This window comes from Carassius gibelio, chromosome A8, assembly GCF_023724105.1.
Source record: "Carassius gibelio isolate Cgi1373 ecotype wild population from Czech Republic chromosome A8, carGib1.2-hapl.c, whole genome shotgun sequence".
Lineage (NCBI taxonomy): Eukaryota > Metazoa > Chordata > Actinopteri > Cypriniformes > Cyprinidae > Carassius > Carassius gibelio.
Window position 1 is genome coordinate 26,432,271 of NC_068378.1, and position 19,144 is coordinate 26,451,414.

At 40.2% G+C, this 19,144-nt stretch overlaps 2 long non-coding RNA genes across 2 annotated transcripts in view; both read left to right on the forward strand.

The window, feature by feature from the left end:
• Positions 1 to 19,144, forward strand: part of LOC128019057 (uncharacterized) — a 36,862-nt gene that overhangs the window by 1,553 nt on the left and 16,165 nt on the right. The window lies entirely within an intron of this gene.
• LOC128019059 (uncharacterized) lies at positions 8,604 to 18,258 on the forward strand. The gene is made up of 3 exons (XR_008185053.1): positions 8,604 to 8,711; positions 17,453 to 17,488; positions 17,661 to 18,258. It is a non-coding gene; the product is annotated as an uncharacterized LOC128019059 (long non-coding RNA).

The window sequence follows — 19,144 nt, forward strand, 5'->3', positions numbered from 1 at the left end:
TCCCGATACTTGTGTGCCGATTCAATATATTTATAATTATATATATATAATTGAGTATTGTGATTATAGTTATATAACTATTGCAATTTGTGACTTATTCAAATTGTCTATAAAATGATTTGTTAGTTTCTGTAGATCTGAGGGAAAGATTAAAAACAAGGAGGTCTGGGAACGACTGAAGAAGACAGCCGTGCGGGAAGGAAGTAATCACCAGAATGTAAGTTCTTTGAGAATGTGTGCATTGTTTATTACAAGTTGAGTTTTTATTTAAATGTAGCAATGTACACAGTTGGTCAAAAGGTTTAAATATATTTTAAAAGTGTAATTTATTTCTATAATGCACAGCTGTATTTTCAGCATTAATTCCTCCAGTCTTCAGTGTCACATGATCTTCAGAAATCATTCTTATATGATGATTTACTGCTCAAGAAACATTTCTGATTATTATCAGCGTTGAAAACAGTTATGCTGCCCAAATTTTTGTCTACACTACAGTTACATTTATTTATTTATTTTTTTTGGGGGGTGAGGGGGGGGGGGGGGGCAGCCTAATAGCAAGAATGCATAAAATTGAATACCAGTGGTAGAGAAGACTTTTGTAATCTACAAAAGATTACCTTTTTTTTCAATGTTTTGCACTTTGTGTTTATAAAATAATCATGAAGAAAAAATTTGACTCTCCAGAAATGCTACCTTTTCTTCCCCATCATTTCTAATATGGGGTGCGTTTCCCTAAAAAGTTCCTTCGTTACCAATAGAGTTCAGTGGAACTAAGGACCGTAGTAAGCTAACTGCAGATGTGATTCACATCATTCATGTACGTAATGAGCAGATGCACACTTTGATCAGAGCCGCAATAATGTGATTAGGTGCATGTAAATGCACTGATTGATGATAATCAGCAATGTTTATGAAAAAGATCATGTGACACTGAAGACTGGAGTAAAGTTACTGAAAAATTCAGCTTTGCCTCATAATTATTTCAATAAATATGTTTTAAAATATATTTGAAAAAGAGTATGAAAACTTTTTTATTTTTTTACAATATTACTTTTTTTTTTTAATTTTGAGACTTCTCTTGAAAGCCCTAAAGAAAAGATTCCAGATTTTGACTGGTTGTGAACATACATGAGCAACATTAACAAGATGATCCTCCCTTTCAGCTCAGAGAAGGATGTTGACAGTGCAGGCTCAGGATGAAGAAGAGGAGGAAGAACACATTTAACAATTTTCTCATAAACTTTCCATGTGTTATAATAAAAACAATGAACATGACTACAGTAATATGCTAAATGTTATTAAAATATTCCAGTATTTACTGAAGAAGATCAGGTTCTGAGAAAGAGCCTTGTTCTACAGCAAAACACTGCATCAAGCCTCCTGTCCTTCCCTCAGAAGAGCCTGTCTTCTGCTGCTGGGGTAAGAAACACACTCTTCCTCTTCTCTATCGGCTGTCCGGCACCTAACTCTGCCTCCTCAGCACTGTCTGAAAGAGTCTTCTCCTCAGTCAGTAATCAGAGACTCCGTTAATTCGGAGCGTGTTCGCGACTCCGTTGATTCAGTTCGGCACTTCCGGAGCGTGTTCGCGACTCCGTTGATTCAGTTCGGCACTTCGGAGCCTGTTCGCGACTCGGTTGATTCAGTTCGGCGCTTCGGAGCCTGTTCGCGACTCCGTTGATTCAGATCGGCGCTTCGGAGCCTGTTCGCGACTCGGTTGATTCAGATCGGCGCTTCGGAGCCTGTTCGCGACTCGGTTGATTCAGATCGGCGCTTCGGAGCCTGTTCGCGACTCCGTTGATTCGGATCGGCGCTTCGGAGCCTGTTCTTGACTCGGTTGATTCAGGTCGGCGCTTCGGAGCCTGTTCGCTCCTCGGTTGATTCAGATCGCTACCTTTGGATGTCAATACTTCTTGTACGATCAGTTGCGTGTGTTGTGTTTTATGAATTGTGGATGGATTTCTCAACTGAGAAATAAAGTTGAACAGAAATTATCATGAACTCTTAAAGATGATGATGAAAAGAAAAGGTAATATTGTATATAAAATTGTATCTAAATATGAACTAAATTGCGCAATACAGTAAATATTCTTACTCTACCCTAAATCAGTGAAAAAATGTTTCAAGTTTACTTTACACATCCTTTCATTATGATGCAACATTATTTCCTCCACAGATGAGTATTTAACATCTTTATTATTGTGGGGATTAGTGTGTAAGTGCTATGCACACACACAGAGAGAGAGTTTGGGATCAGAATGATTTTTTTATGTTTTACTTTTTATTTTTACAGGAGTATACTGATAAAAACTGCATTTATTTGATCAAAAATACAGGGGAAAAAGTTAAATATATTATAGAGTAAAACAAAATTTTTCTATTTTAATATACATTAAAATCTATTTTATTTCTGTGGTTTTCAGCATCATTCCTCCAGTCTTCAGTGTCACATGATCTTCAGAAATCATTCTAATATGATGATTTATTATCAGAGTTGTGCTGCTGAACTGTGGTACTTCTTTCAGCATTCTTGATGAATGAAAAGTTAAAAGAAGAGCATTTATTTAAAATAGAATTATTTTCTAACAATAAACACTAGAGGTCAAAAGTTTGGGGTCAGTAAAATTTATTTTTTCTTTCTAAAAAAAAAATAGAACTCTTTTAGGATGTATTGTTGATTGTTTTGATTCAGATCGGCACTTCGGAGCCTGTTCGCGACTCGGTTGATTCAGATCGGCACTTCGGAGCCTGTTCGCGACTCGGTTGATTCAGATCCGCACTTCGGAGCCTGTTCGCGACTCGGTTGATTCAGTTCGGCGCTTCGGAGCCTGTTCGCGACTCGGTTGATTCAGTTCGGCGCTTCGGAGCCTGTTCGCGACTCCTTGGATTCAGATCGGCGCTTCGGAGCCTGTTCGCGACTCGGTTGATTCAGATCGGCGCTTCGGAGCCTGTTCGCGACTCGGTTGATTCAGATCGAGGCTTCGGAGACTGTTCGCGACTCCGTTGATTCAGATCGGCGCTTCGGAGCCTGTTCGCGACTCCGTTGATTCAGATCGGCGCTTCGGAGCCTGTTCGCGACTCGGTTGATTCAGTTCGGCGCTTCGGAGCCTGTTCGCGACTCCTTGGATTCAGATCGGCGCTTCGGAGCCTGTTCGCGACTCGGTTGATTCAGATCGGCGCTTCGGAGCCTGTTCGCGACTCGGTTGATTCAGATCGAGGCTTCGGAGACTGTTCGCGACTCCGTTGATTCAGATCGGCGCTTCGGAGCCTGTTCGCGACTCCGTTGATTCAGATCGGCGCTTCGGAGCCTGTTCGCGACTCGGTTGATTCAGTTCGGCGCTTCGGAGCCTGTTCGCGACTCCTTGGATTCAGATCGGCGCTTCGGAGCCTGTTCGCGACTCGGTTGATTCAGATCGGCGCTTCGGAGCCTGTTCGCGACTCGGTTGATTCAGATCGAGGCTTCGGAGACTGTTCGCGACTCCGTTGATTCAGATCGGCGCTTCGGAGCCTGTTCGCGACTCCGTTGATTCAGATCGGCGCTTCGGAGCCTGTTCGCGACTCGGTTGATTCAGTTCGGCGCTTCGGAGCCTGTTCGCGACTCCTTGGATTCAGATCGGCGCTTCGGAGCCTGTTCGCGACTCGGTTGATTCAGATCGGCGCTTCGGAGCCTGTTCGCGACTCCGTTGATTCAGATCGGCGCTTCGGAGCCTGTTCTTGACTCGGTTGATTCAGGTCGGCGCTTCGGAGCCTGTTCGCGACTCGGTTGATTCAGTTCGGCGCTTCGGAGCCTGTTCGCTCCTCGGTTGATTTAGATCGGGACCTTTGGATGTCAATACTTCTTGTACGATCAGTTGCGTGTGTTGTGTTTTATGAATTGTGGATGGATTTCTCAACTGAGAAATAAAGTTGAACTGAAATTATCATGAACTCTTAAAGATGATGATGAAAAGAAAAGGTAATATTGTATATAAAATTGTATCTAAATATGAACTAAATTGCGCAATACAGTAAATATTCTTACTCTACCCTAAATCAGTGAAAAAATGTTTAAAGTTTACTTTACACATCCTTTCATTATGATGCAACATTATTTCCTCCACAGATGAGTATTTAACATCTTTATTATTGTGGGGATTAGTGTGTAAGTGCTATGCACACACACAGAGAGAGAGTTTGGGATCAGAATGATTTTTTTATGTTTTACTTTTTATTTTTACAGGAGTATACTGATTAAAACTGCATTTATTTGATCAAAAATACAGGGGAAAAAGTTAAATATTATTATAGAGTAAAACAAAATTTTTCTATTTTAATATACATTAAAATCTATTTTATTTCTGTGGTTTTCAGCATCATTCCTCCAGTCTTCAGTGTCACATGATCTTCAGAAATCATTCTAATATGATGATTTATTATCAGAGTTGTGCTGCTGAACTGTGGTACTTCTTTCAGCATTCTTTGATGAATGAAAAGTTAAAAGAAGAGCATTTATTTAAAATGGAATTATTTTCTAACAATAAACACTAGAGGTCAAAAGTTTGGGGTCAGTAAAATTTATTTTTTCTTTCTAAAAAAAAATAGAACTCTCTTAGGATGTATTGTTGATTGTTTTGATTCAGATCGGCACTTCGGAGCCTGTTCGCGACTCGGTTGATTCAGATCCGCACTTCGGAGCCTGTTCGCGACTCGGTTGATTCAGTTCGGCGCTTCGTAGCCTGTTCGCGACTCGGTTGATTCAGTTCGGCGCTTCGGAGCCTGTTCGCGACTCCGTTGATTCAGATCGGCGCTTCGGAGCCTGTTCGCGACTCGGTTGATTCAGATCGGCGCTTCGGAGCCTGTTCGCGACTCCGTTGATTCAGATCGGCGCTTCGGAGCCTGTTCGCGACTCCGTTGATTCAGATCGGCGCTTCGGAGCCTGTTCTTGACTCGGTTGATTCAGGTCGGCGCTTCGGAGCCTGTTCGCTCCTCGGTTGATTCAGATCGGGACCTTTGGATGTCAATACTTCTTGTACGATCAGTTGCATGTGTTGTGTTTTATGAATTGTGGATGGATTTCTCAACTGAGAAATAAAGTTGAACAGAAATTATCATGAACTCTTAAAGATGATGATGAAAAGAAAAGGTAATATTGTATATAAAATTGTATTTAAATATGAACTAAATTGCGCAATACAGTAAATATTCTTACTCTACCCTAAATTAGTGAAAAAATGTTTAAAGTTTACTTTACACATCCTTTCATTATGATGCAACATTATTTCCTCCACAGATGAGTATTTAACATCTTTATTATTGTGGGGATTAGTGTGTAAGTGCTATGCACACACACAGAGAGAGAGTTTGGGATCAGAATGATTTTTTTATGTTTTACTTTTTATTTTTACAGGAGTATACTGATTAAAACTGCATTTATTTGATCAAAAATACAGGGGAAAAAGTTAAATATATTATAGAGTAAAACAAAATTTTTCTATTTGAATATACATTAAAATCTATTTTATTTCTGTGGTTTTCAGCATCATTCCTCCAGTCTTCAGTGTCACATGATCTTCAGAAATCATTCTAATATGATGATTTATTATCAGAGTTGTGCTGCTGAACTGTGATACTACTTTCAGCATTGTTTGATGAATGAAAAGTTAAAAAGAAGAGCATTTATTTAAAATAGAATTATTTTCTAACAATAAACACTAGTTCAAAAGTTTGGGGTCAGTAAAATGTATTCTTTTTTTCTAAAAAAAAATAAAACTCTTTAAGGATGTATTGTTGATTGTTTTGATTCAGATCGGCACTTCGGAGCCTGTTCGCAACTCGGTAAATTCAGATCCGTACTTCGGAGCCTGTTCGCGACTCTGTTGATTCAGATCCGCACTTCGGAGCCTGTTCGCGACTCGGTTGATTCAGATCCGCACTTCGGAGCCTGTTCGCGACTCGGTTGATTCAGTTCGGCGCTTCGTAGCCTGTTCGCGACTCCGTTGATTCAGATCGGCACTTCGGAGCCTGTTCGTGACTCGGTTGATTCAGTTCGGCACTTCGGAGCCTGTTCGTGACTCCGTTGATTCAGTTCGGCGCTTCGGAGCATTTTCGCGACTCCGTTGATTTAGATCGGCACTTTGGAGCCTGTTCGCGACTCCGTTGATTAAGTTCGGCGCTTCGGAGCGTTTTCGCGACTCCGTTGATTCAGTTCGGCACTTCGGAGCCTGTTCGCGACTCCGTTGATTCAGTTCGGCGCTTCGGAGCGTGTTCGCGACTCCGTTGATTCAGTTCGGCACTTCCGGAGCGTGTTCGAGACTCGTTTGATTCAGTTCGGCACTTCGGAGCCTGTTCGAGACTCGGTTGATTCAGTTCGGCACTTCGGAGCCTGTTCGCGACTCGGTTGATTCAGTTCGTCACTTCGGAGCCAGTTCATTGGTGACATTTTATTTTTAAATGATTTCAATGACTTTTGGATGTCAATACTTCTTGTACGATCAGTTGCATGTGTTGTGTTTTATGAATTGTGGATGGATTTATCAACTGAGAAATAAAGTTGAACAGAAATGATCATGAATTCTTAAAGATGATGATGAAAAGAAAAGGTAATATTGCATATAAAATTATATCGAAGTATGAACTAACTTGCGCAATACAGGAAATATTCTTACTCTACCCTAAATCAGTGAAAAAATGTTTGGCTCAGTTTACAGAAAAGTGTACTTTTCACATCCATTCATTATGATGCAACATTATTTCCTCCTCTGATGAGTATTTAACATCTTTATTATTGTGGGGATTAGTGTGTAAGTGCTATGCACACACACACACACACACACACACAGAGAGAGTTTGGGATCAGAATGATTTCTTTATGTTTTTTTTTTACCCCAGCCTGTTCGCGACTCTGATGATTCAGATCGGGACTTTTGGATGTCAATACTTCTTGTACGATCAGTTGCATGTGTTGTGTTTTATGAATTGTGGATGGATTTCTCAACTGAGAAATGAAGTTGAACAGAAATTATCATGAACTCTTAAAGATGATGATGAAAAGAAAAGGTAATATTGTATATAAAATTGTATCTAAATATGATCTAAATTGCGCAATACAGTAAATATTCTTACTCTACCCTAAATCAGTGAAAAAATGTTCGACATTTCGGAGCCTGTTCGCGACTCGGTTGATTCAGATCGGGACTTCGGAGCCTGTTTGTAATTTTTTTAAGTTCAGCGGAGCAGGAAGTTTTTGTCAAACAGTTCATTGGTGATAAATGAATATTTGATCTGAGGCTTTTTTGTTAACCTGTCGATTTGATTTTTAAATGATTTCAATGACTTTTGGATGTCAAGCCTTCTTGTACCTCAGTTGCATGTGTTGTGTTTTATGAATTGTGGATGGATTTATCAACTGAGAAATAAAGTTGAACAGACATGATAATGAACTCTTAAAGATGATAATGAAAAGAAAAGGCAATATTGCATATAAAATTATATCTAAGTATGAACTATCTTGCGCAATACAGTAAATATTCTTACTCTAAGCCAGTGAAACATGTTTGGCTCAGTTTACAGAAAAGTGTAGGTCACTCATCCTTTCATTATGATGCATCATTTTTTCCTCCTCAGATGAGTATTTAACATCTTTATTATTGTGGGGATTAGTGTGTAAGTGCTACACAGACACACACACTGGTCAGAGTTTGGGATCTTAATGATTTATTTTGATGAAAAAAAAAAAAAAAAAAAAAGAATGCTAGTTTAATTCTCAAATTGATCTGATACTTTCGTTTCACAAAAAGTAAACAAATTGTTCACTTTTTTAGGGCCTGACTGCCACCAGTTGAGTCAATGATTCAGTGAGTTTTTTTATAAGGAAATATATTCGTTACCACCTAGTAGTTTAAATGTATTATTTATTGCTTTAAAATGAACACATATATTTATCATCAGGGGAAGAGACATTCCGGGCAGCAGCAACAAGACAACTATTACAAGTAAGGATGGGTTTCAAGAACTGGTACTAATTTGGTTCCTGACTTGTTCGGTACTAAAAAAATTAACATAAGCTACAGGATCAATAGTGCTGCTAACAGTATTCTTGTAACAGTGATTCATTACCCTGTAGACACAACCACATATAATCCAAATCATCTCCGAGTGGATGGCAGCAAGGATCCAGGATCAAGAGATCATTCTTCATGGAGACCGTTCCACAGGAAGCAGTTTATCCTGGGTGAAAAACTAAACCTGGTTGTTTCAGCATCACTCAGGCAAGACTAAATACATTTAAATTGATTTCAGTTGTTTATGTTTCAGGTCAACCTGACCATTCTGCTGTCCAGGATGTAAGGCCGTGCAGGAACTACATTTCTCGTGGTTGAAAGATTTGTGCAGCGGTATCCAGACGCTCCATCACACGGGGCGTCAACGCCTCTCGTTTACTTTTAAATGGAGTGACGTCAGGCATGGTGAAATTAATTCTAGAAATTCTAAATAGAAGTTGAAAACTTTTCAAGCGCCAATGCAGCCGTCCTCCAGTCAGAACGCCTTATGCAAATACCCTAGCCCAGACGAAAGCCAATCGAGTGCAAGTGTAACACCCGCGAAGAATGCACGGAAGGAAATAATTTGTTTCACAGCTACTTCTATGTATGTGTGGGGCCGGATCAGAAGACTACGTTCGCTCAGGAGTCAGGATTGCAGCAGGAGAAAGAACACAACAACAACTTCTGGAAAAGGTAAGTATTTATGTAGATTTTGATTGTTTGAAAGAGCAAAAGAATAACAATTTGAATAGACAATGGTAAATCTCAAGTGAACCAAACACCTTTCAATTAATGGAAATAACTACTTACAGTAGTCACTTTAACTCTCACTTTATGTAGAGCTCCTAAATACCTCTTAATATGTTTATCTATTATTTGATTATATTAATTATATATTTATATTTATTTTATACTTATTTATCTATAGTTTAATGAGATTATGATATAATATATATAACTCTTTGGTTTGATACAACTTCACACTCTTGAAAATGTAAATTCAAAGTTTCACTCTTAAAATAACCAACAATGTTTTACACTCTTTCAGAAAACTCAACAGAAAGTAAACAACAAAAATGCACAGGTAAATAACCAGATGAAAAGGTATCAGTCCAAAGCAAATACTTAGTCCTTTGAAATAAATGTCCAACGTGGAAACAAAAATACTCAGATCCTTGAGTGAAAAAGAGTTTCGATGCTTAGCAAAAAATGTGTCCAAAAAGTAAAAAACAGGTTTACACAATATTTCCTACCAGTGTGATGAACAACTTCCAGATTCTATGAAATGGGATGGCTCGCCAGTTTCTGCAACCGTGTGTCTCTCTCTCTCTCGATGGACAGCAGAAACAATTCTTCCAAACGTCAACAAAACTCCAGATCCAGAATCAGCATTGCTCTCAGGAACATCAATAAACAAAGAAGAGAGAAAAAAAAAGAAAAGAAACCAACAAAAAAAACCCAACCTTGCAAAACAAGGCAGAAAATTACAATTAATATCAGAGCTCTCAATATCAAAAGCATATTTCAGTAACACACTGAAAAAATGTACAATTGCACTCACAATATACACATCTCTTTTTATTTAAACACATTTCTCATTAAAATACAACAACTGATTTGCTCAACTTACTCAACCCATATAAATCAATGCGTTAGCCATTAGCTAAGACCGCATGGTTAGCATAACTCCCTGTGCTTAGCATCACACTTTCAGCACATATTATTGACATAAAATAACCATTTGACCACAAATCAACATATATACACATATATTTTTCTTCTAAAACATTGAACAGAAATAAAGCATAATTTAGACGTTTGTTTTGTAGTGAAACACTACACTAACTAATTTATATAAAGGACAGACAAATACATATACATGTAATTCACTTACCAAGAAAATAGTGAGTGAACAGAACAATCCCGGATGGAAAAATAAAAATCTCTCTTTTGGTTTCTCTCGAGTGAATTAACTCTTTTCTGTTTCCTATTTTCTTCAGATCCAGTGCAATCGCGATCGTCTAATGTAAGCACCACTTTACTGCTAACGAGCGAACACTGTTCTCATATTTCAAAACACTTCTCTTACAGATCGACTTAACTTAAAACACTTTAAATCTCTGTTCAAAAGCTGTTTTTGCTAAATCGCCATGTCTCCGCTTCTCACCGTTCTCTCCCTTTTTCTGTTTTTCTTTTTTGACGTCAACCTTGAGGGAGGGGTTACTCTTAAACGGCCAGTTTCTAATTTTACTTATTTTCCTAGACATTTTCTGTTATTAATTATTTCACTTAGTATAAGTTGAGAATTCGATATATAATATGAATATGAATAAAATAATGGGATGATATTAATAAAATAGTCTTATTTTATTTACATATGTGGTAATATATATTTTTCTCTATTCACAGGTGCTGGCTCTTGTAACCTGGGTTACATCCTCCCTCACGGAATATATGCACGTCCCTGTGCATTTACACATCGATGATAGGGGGAACCACAGACTCTTCAAAGGAGCACTCGACTGCCTTACTTAAGCCTTGCAATAAAGACTGAAACACTGTGGTGAGTGGATTTCCTAATGTGGGGTATTCAAACTTTTTAGGGGGGTGTCGCTCTCTCTGTGAGCGTCTGGGAATAATATCCTCAAGATCAGCATTTTCGGTCTGTTCTTTCTGTGAAACTGCAACATGACGGTTTTCATTTGCCTCACTGCTTTTCTCCTCACTCAGTAACTCAGTACTTCCTGCATTTTCCTCCACAGGTTGCTCTTCAGGTAAGTATTCGTCCACAGGTTCCACTGAAAAATCCTCTTCGGATTCCAGGGCAAGTAAGCTCTTCCTCACAGGCTCAGGTACAGGTAAGCCAGATGTTCCTTCCAGAACACGAGGTAAGTAACTTGTAACAATCTCAATGTCAGATTCTAAGGATCTCCCTGGAACACTACATAGGATTTGTTCATCCTCAGACTCTTGGCTTTCGGCGACAGATTCTGATCCCAGCACCTCTACATCATTAGAAGAACTCCTGGTCTTAGGTTTCCTAGTAACCTTTCCCTTAGATTGTATATCAGGACTGCTTGGCTGCAAAAACCCACAGGGTAATAACAGGTCTCGATGCAAAGTCCTTAGAGAGCCTGTCTTTCCTTCTGGCTGGACAGCGTAAACAGGTAAATCACGAATCCTTTTGACAACTACATAAACTCCTTGCTCCCATTTGTCAGCCAATTTGTGTTTACCCCTTAGTCTCACATTCTTCACAAGAACTCTGTCTCCTTCTTCCAGATTAGAAGCGACCACTCTTTTGTCGAATCTCCTTTTGTTACGTCCAGCCACTTTCTCAGCATTCTTAGTAGCTATGTCATAACTTTCTCGCAATCTTGCTTTCAAATCTTGCACATATTGGGAATGTGACTTTGTAGGGGCATCCACCGGTAATCCAAAAGCCAAATCAACTGGCAACCTGGGTTGCCGTCCGAACATAAGTTCGTAAGGTGTGTATCCCGTAGTGTCGTTCCGGGTACAATTATAAGCATGTACCAGGGGCTTTACGAATTCCTTCCACTGAGATTTCTTCTCATTCTCCAGTGTTCCCAACATTTGGAGAAGTGTGCGATTAAATCGCTCCACAGGGTTCCCTCTTGGATGGTAAGGGGTGGTTCGGACTTTACGTATTCCGGCAATCTTACACAGTTCTTTTATCATTTTTGACTCAAAGTCTGCCCCCTGGTCGCTATGCAATTTTTCTGGGAACCCATAGTGTACAAAGTAATTGTCCCATAGACTTTTGGCAACAGTCTGAGCAGTTTGGTTCCTGGTTGGTATCGCAACTGCATACTTGGTGAAGTGATCTGTAATAACCAGGATGTTCTTGGTATTACTCCGATCTGGTTCCAAAGACAGAAAGTCTATGCACACCAGCTCCAGTGGCATGCTAGTTTTTATGCTCACCAAGGGTGCTGCTCTTTCCGGTGCGGTCTTTCTACGAACGCAACGTTCACATGTCCTGATCTTTTTCTCCACTGCTTGAGACATTCTTGGCCAAAAGAATCTTGATCTGACAAGATCTAAAGTTCTGTCAGTTCCCAGATGACCCATATCATCGTGGAGACTTCTCAACACTGTACTTCTAAGAAAAATGGGAAGCGCCAGCTGATACAAGGGAACCCCGTGATCTTGTTTCTTTCTGTACAATATCCCATTCTTTAACTCAAGTCGATTCCATTCCTTGAACCACAACCGCAAAGTAGACGACTGATTCCCAAGATTACTGGGCTTCTTACCACTCTCCAATCCTTCTATGACAGCTTTTATCTCTGAATCTTTTCTCTGCAGGTCTGCTAAAGACGATGGAGACAGCTGAGGGAGATCTGGAAGACCATGCTCATCCTCCTGCTGGAACTCTTTGGGCAAAGCATCTTCATGGCAAGTGAGGGATTCGATCAAGGTAAGTGAAATATCAGAAGAGCTTGAATTCTCAGCTGATCCAACCACTTGATGTCGGTCACATATCGCTTTTATGGTGTCTGCAAGAACAACAGATGGCTCAGCTTCTTGCTCCATGAAATGGTGCAGAGCGAACTGTTTGATTCTTTCTCTTTCTTTCCGTGAGACCCAGTCATCAAGAAGTTCACCATGTGGTCGGCGAGAGAGCCCATCGGCATCCTGATTTTGGCTGCCAGCTCTGTACTGCAGCTTGAAGTTATAGGTTGATAAGCTGGACAACCAACGGTAACTAATGGCATCAAGCTTTGCCGAGGTAAGGATGTATGTCAGAGGATTACTATCCGTGACAACAGTGAACTCCGCTCCGTAAAGATAATCACTGAATTTGGAGGTAACTGCCCATTTCAGCGCCAGGAACTCTAATTTATGTGCAGGGTATCGGCTCTCTCCTTTCGTCAGTCCTCTGCTGGCAAAAGCTATAACTCTCTTCTGCCCTTCTTGCTCCTGATATAAAGCTGCGCCCAGCCCTGTGGTGCTGGCATCTGTGTGTAGCACATAGGGGAGCTTGGGGTTAGCGAAACCAAGTACAGGCGCAGACGTAAGCTTGTCAATGATGGAATCAAAGGCAATTTGACACTCTGGAGTCCATCTCTCATGAAACTCCTCTTTGGGATTGAAATATCCATCTTTCAACCTCTTACTCCTACTCTTTTGGAGTGGAGGGTATCCAGCCTTGAGATCTGTAAGAGGCTTCACTATCTTAGAGAAATCCCGGACGAATCTTCTGTAATACCCGGCAAACCCTAGGAAGGACTTTAACTCTTTTAGATTCGTTGGCCTCGGCCAAGTCTTCAGAGCTTCAGTTTTCGAGGGATCTGTCTCCACTCCACTCTGAGAGACAATATGGCCCAGATATTTTACAGATGTCTGGAAGAAATGGCATTTCTCAGGAGATAGCTTTAATCCATACTCCTTCAGATGATTAAAGACACGTAACAACCTTGCTTCGTGCTCTTCCAGAGTTTCTGAGAACACAATGAGATCGTCGATAAACACCAACACCTCTTTTCGATTTAGGTCTCCCATGCAACGCTCCATCAATCTTTGAAACGTGCTCGGTGCATTGGATATTCCTTGTGGCATTCGATTGAATTCCCAGAATCCAAATGGGCAAACGAACGCTGTCTTACACTTGTCTGTTTCTTCCATTTCGATCTGGTAGAATCCCGATTTTAGGTCAAGCACGGAGAACCACTTCGACCCAGTCAACGTGGAAAAGACTTCCTCCAAGTTTGGAAGCGCATAAGCATCCTTAATTGTCTGCAAATTAAGCTTCCTAAAATCGATGCACAATCTTACTCCACCATTTTTCTTACGAACCACAACAATGGGCGAGGCAAATGAGGATTCGGACTCGCGTATGATTCCAGCTGACAATAACTCTTGGAGGTGAGCTCTCACAGCATCGACGTCCTGAGGGTGAATAGGTCTAGCCCTATGCTTGAACGGTGTCTCATTGCTTAGTTTTATTTGATGTTTCACTTTTGTCGTGTGACCATAATCAAGGTCATGCTGCGAGAAGACTTCAGGCCTAGAACTCAGAAACTTTGAGATCCTCTCCTTCCATTCTGCAGATAAAGGGGAGTCTCCAAAATCAAAGGTGAGGTTGCCAGTGTTACGTTCTCTCTCCACTGGTTCCTTGCTTAAACCTTGATGCTGGCCCATGATCCTCTGGACTGCATGGATTTCCGCTAACACAGTTTTAGGAGTAAGTCGTATGTCAGTTTGTGTCTCATTCCTCAGCAGGACTGATAACTTAGTTGGATGCTTATGGGGTAGAGAGTGCAGACAGCTTGCAATCAAGATTCCATTCGGCAAAGGAATCGATGGTGGTTCAAGGGCCACCCATCCTTTCATGTAGGGCCCATTCAGATGAACTGCACCATCCAAAACTACTGTACTTTTTGCAGGTATAACTTCCACAGAGGTCCCTTTCACTTTTACACACCCAAGGTTCTCGCTGGTAGCTCGAATCCACCTGGCCTCCAACACTCTAAGTACTGCCTGATATCCACAAAGACTGGACTGAAGCTTCACTGAACTCTCTTTGGCACTCTTGCTATACAACACATCAAGGGAGTTAGTTCCAACTAGGATCTGTGGGGAACTCGTCAAGTCTGGCACCACCAAAGCCAAAGTAGGAATTTCAACTTCCACCCCAATGAACGTTGCAGGAAACTTTAGGGTTAACTCAATGTATCCTAAGTATGGTACAGCCTGACCGTTAGCCCCTTCAACTTCTAACAGGTTACCCAGTGGTTTCAAGGGAGAGTCTGTCAGATTATTTTCATAAAATGATTGAGGGACCGTAGTCACTTGTGAGCCTGTATCTAGCAGACAGTTCACTTTTTTGTCTCCAATCATAACTTCTGCCGTACACTTCACTCCTACTAACCCTTTGGGCAAGCAGTTTGACGGCGGTGTGTTATGTCTATCTGTATCAACGTTCTGTTCAAAACATTCAGGGCGATAGTCTGAATGTATGGTCTTCGTATGCCCTCCTACAAAGACCTTCTTTAGTTTAAAGGCTGAGTAGGCCTTCCATACTGAGAGTCCCAAGCACGCTGCTGCTCTCTCAGCTTAGCCCTTTTCTCCGTCACCTTAGCGGGGTTCGCTGCATTTTCGCAATTAACTGCCAGGTGTCCATCTTCTCCACAGGAAAAACAATACCAAGCACGAGGCCTATCAGTCCTCAATGAGCTTTTCCTGGGGTCATTGTTCCTCACTGTATCAAGCGGTCTCTGCATATAGAATGCTTGAGGTGTCTGACGAATAGCACTCTGAGCTTGCAGTTCAGCCACTTGACTTCGCAGCTTACGAATCTCTGATTCCTCCAAATCGCTTGATTTTGAACTTTGGGCTACTGACTCCTTCACTGCCGCAACCTGGGTGCTTAACTCCTCCACCATCCCCTTCAGAGCAGTTAGCTCAACCTTCTCAGAGAAACCTTTCTTGTTCTTCTGATCTGGTGGCTGTTTCAGGGCTGTGACTTGAGCCTGAATTTCCACTACTTGCTTCCTTAACAGACTCATTTCAGAATTCTCAGAATGTGGTATATCACAAGGGCAAGCCAACATCTGATTGGAAGGTACTCGAAGCTTTGGAAAACCAGCTGAAGGTTTTGACAGTCCAAGATGTTTCTTCATACGTTCCTCCTTCGAAGCTTGTTTATCTTCTTGAGTACGTATAAGCACTGCCAACTCGGCAAAAGCAGGTGGATGCGCTTCTCTTTTTTCAAGCTGGAGATCTGCGATGAGGCTATTGTCCCAACACCCTCTGCAGAACTGTTTCAGCAAGTAGCGATCCCGCTCTGTTTCCATTATTCCGTTTCGTCTGATCGTCGTACTCAAAATGACCTGCAGCCTGTGCAAGTAACCTGATGGCTTTTCACTCTGATTCTGACAGGTACTCATGAATTTAGCCAGCAGCTCATCACCATCCTCTACAGAACCATACACAGACTCCAAGATCTCAAGATAAGCAGCAGGTAAGGCTGGAGGGTGCACATGCTTCACAACATCAGCTGCTGGAGGTAAGAGACTATCCAGAATTTTCCGGGTTCTATGCAAGTCAGAAATGGAAGGGTCATTCAACAAGAAGTCGACACTCGCACGCCAAGTGTCGAAATCCGGCTCATTTGGGGGACGTGGGGACTTCCCAGAGAAGGCCCTCAGACGAATCAAAGTCTGCTGTGAAGTATTGTCGCTTTTCACTATGTGCTCAACGACCATCCTCTGGACACCGGGTGGGTCTATGAAATTTACAGGAAATGTGAGACTGGTGGGTACACTAACATCCTCCGTAGTGACTCTCGAAACAGGTGGGGACACAAAGGTAATCTCACTCTTGGTTGGGTTTTTATTCTCAATATCTTGAGCATCTGTTGCAGGAGGAGGGTTGACAGAATGAGTATCTGCGATTTTCTCCAATTCTTCCTGTAGGACACTCTGAAAAGGCCTCCCACTTTCTTTGGCAATGGCTCTTAATTCTTCAAGATACCCTTCTGTGGCGGTGCGACTAGTGGGCTTAGTGTATGCAGGAGGAAGGGTACGGACACGGAAAGTGACAGCTGGGTCAGAAAGACTGCCTAGAGTCAAGGGCAGAAGGGGAAGTAACTTCTGGATCGCTGAGTTGTGGCTGTATTCAACAATAGCATTTCTATGGAACTCAGACTCTGGGTCGTCAATTATGAGATTTTTGCTAATTGAGCCAAATCTTTGCAAATATTTTTCTATTTCATTGTCAACTTCAGTTAACGTAAGGCCTTCAATCAAAAGTGCGTTCTCTACATTAACGTTTTCCTGTTTCACTATCTCCATCTTTTGCTTTTAAAGATTAAGTTTCTGAGGCTCACAGGTTTATTTTTCTCTGGTTCTTTCACAGACTCTTGTTGCAACCAAGACTCCTGGCTGGCTCGCCAAGTTTTCCCCTGTAACACCCGCGAAGAATGCACGGAAGGAAATAATTTGTTTCACAGCTACTTCTATGTATGTGTGGGGCCGGATCAGAAGACTACGTTCGCTCAGGAGTCAGGATTGCAGCAGGAGAAAGAACACAACAACAACTTCTGGAAAAGGTAAGTATTTATGTAGATTTTGATTGTTTGAAAGAGCAAAAGAATAACAATTTGAATAGACAATGGTAAATCTCAAGTGAACCAAACACCTTTCAATTAATGGAAATAACTACTTACAGTAGTCACTTTAACTCTCACTTTATGTAGAGCTCCTAAATACCTCTTAATATGTTTATCTATTATTTGATTATATTAATTATATATTTATATTTATTTTATACTTATTTATCTATAGTTTAATGAGATTATGATATAATATATATAACTCTTTGGTTTGATACAACTTCACACTCTTGAAAATGTAAATTCAAAGTTTCACTCTTAAAATAACCAACAATGTTTTACACTCTTTCAGAAAACTCAACAGAAAGTAAACAACAAAAATGCACAGGTAAATAACCAGATGAAAAGGTATCAGTCCAAAGCAAATACTTAGTCCTTTGAAATAAATGTCCAACGTGGAAACAAAAATACTCAGATCCTTGAGTGAAAAAGAGTTTCGATGCTTAGCAAAAAATGTGTCCAAAAAGTAAAAAACAGGTTTACACAATATTTCCTACCAGTGTGATGAACAACTTCCAGATTCTATGAAATGGGATGGCTCGCCAGTTTCTGCAACCGTGTGTCTCTCTCTCTCTCGATGGACAGCAGAAACAATTCTTCCAAACGTCAACAAAACTCCAGATCCAGAATCAGCATTGCTCTCAGGAACATCAATAAACAAAGAAGAGAGAAAAAAAAAAGAAAAGAAACCAACAAAAAAAACCCAACCTTGCAAAACAAGGCAGAAAATTACAATTAATATCAGAGCTCTCAATATCAAAAGCATATTTCAGTAACACACTGAAAAAATGTACAATTGCACTCACAATATACACATCTCTTTTTCTTTAAACACATTTCTCATTAAAATACAACAACTGATTTGCTCAACTTACTCAACCCATATAAATCAATGCGTTAGCCATTAGCTAAGACCGCATGGTTAGCATAACTCCCTGTGCTTAGCATCACACTTTCAGCACATATTATTGACATAAAATAACCATTTGACCACAAATCAACATATATACACATATATTTTTCTTCTAAAACATTGAACAGAAATAAAGCATAATTTAGACGTTTGTTTTGTAGTGAAACACTACACTAACTAATTTATATAAAGGACAGACAAATACATATACATGTAATTCACTTACCAAGAAAATAGTGAGTGAACAGAACAATCCCGGATGGAAAAATAAAAATCTCTCTTTTGGTTTCTCTCGAGTGAATTAACTCTTTTCTGTTTCCTATTTTCTTCAGATCCAGTGCAATCGCGATCGTCTAATGTAAGCACCACTTTACTGCTAACGAGCGAACACTGTTCTCATATTTCAAAACACTTCTCTTACAGATCGACTTAACTTAAAACACTTTAAATCTCTGTTCAAAAGCTGTTTTTGCTAAATCGCCATGTCTCCGCTTCTCACCGTTCTCTCCCTTTTTCTGTTTTTCTTTTTTGACGTCAACCTTGAGGGAGGGGTTACTCTTAAACGGCCAGTTTCTAATTTTACTTATTTTCCTAGACATTTTCTGTTATTAATTATTTCACTTAGTATAAGTTGAGAATTCGATATATAATATGAATATGAATAAAATAATGGGATGATATTAATAAAATAGTCTTATTTTATTTACATATGTGGTAATATATATTTTTCTCTATTCACAGGTGCTGGCTCTTGTAACCTGGGTTACACAAGCAATACCAGAAAACTAATGTGATTGGCTGTCACTATGAGAAGAGAAAGTAATTTTGATCCGGTATCAGTGTCGTTTTCTGCATTTTTTTTAAATCAATGTAGAATTTCTATACTTCTTTGTGGAGTGATGTCAATTTTCAATCATTTCCATGATCGATCGTCGTTTAAATTAACGATCAATTAATCGATTAATCGTTAACCTTAATTCTGCAAAATGAGTCTATTGCAACAACACCCAGTCACCAGTATGACAGGATGTGCAAAAGTGTGTGTGTAAAATACATTTCTTTTAAATGTAT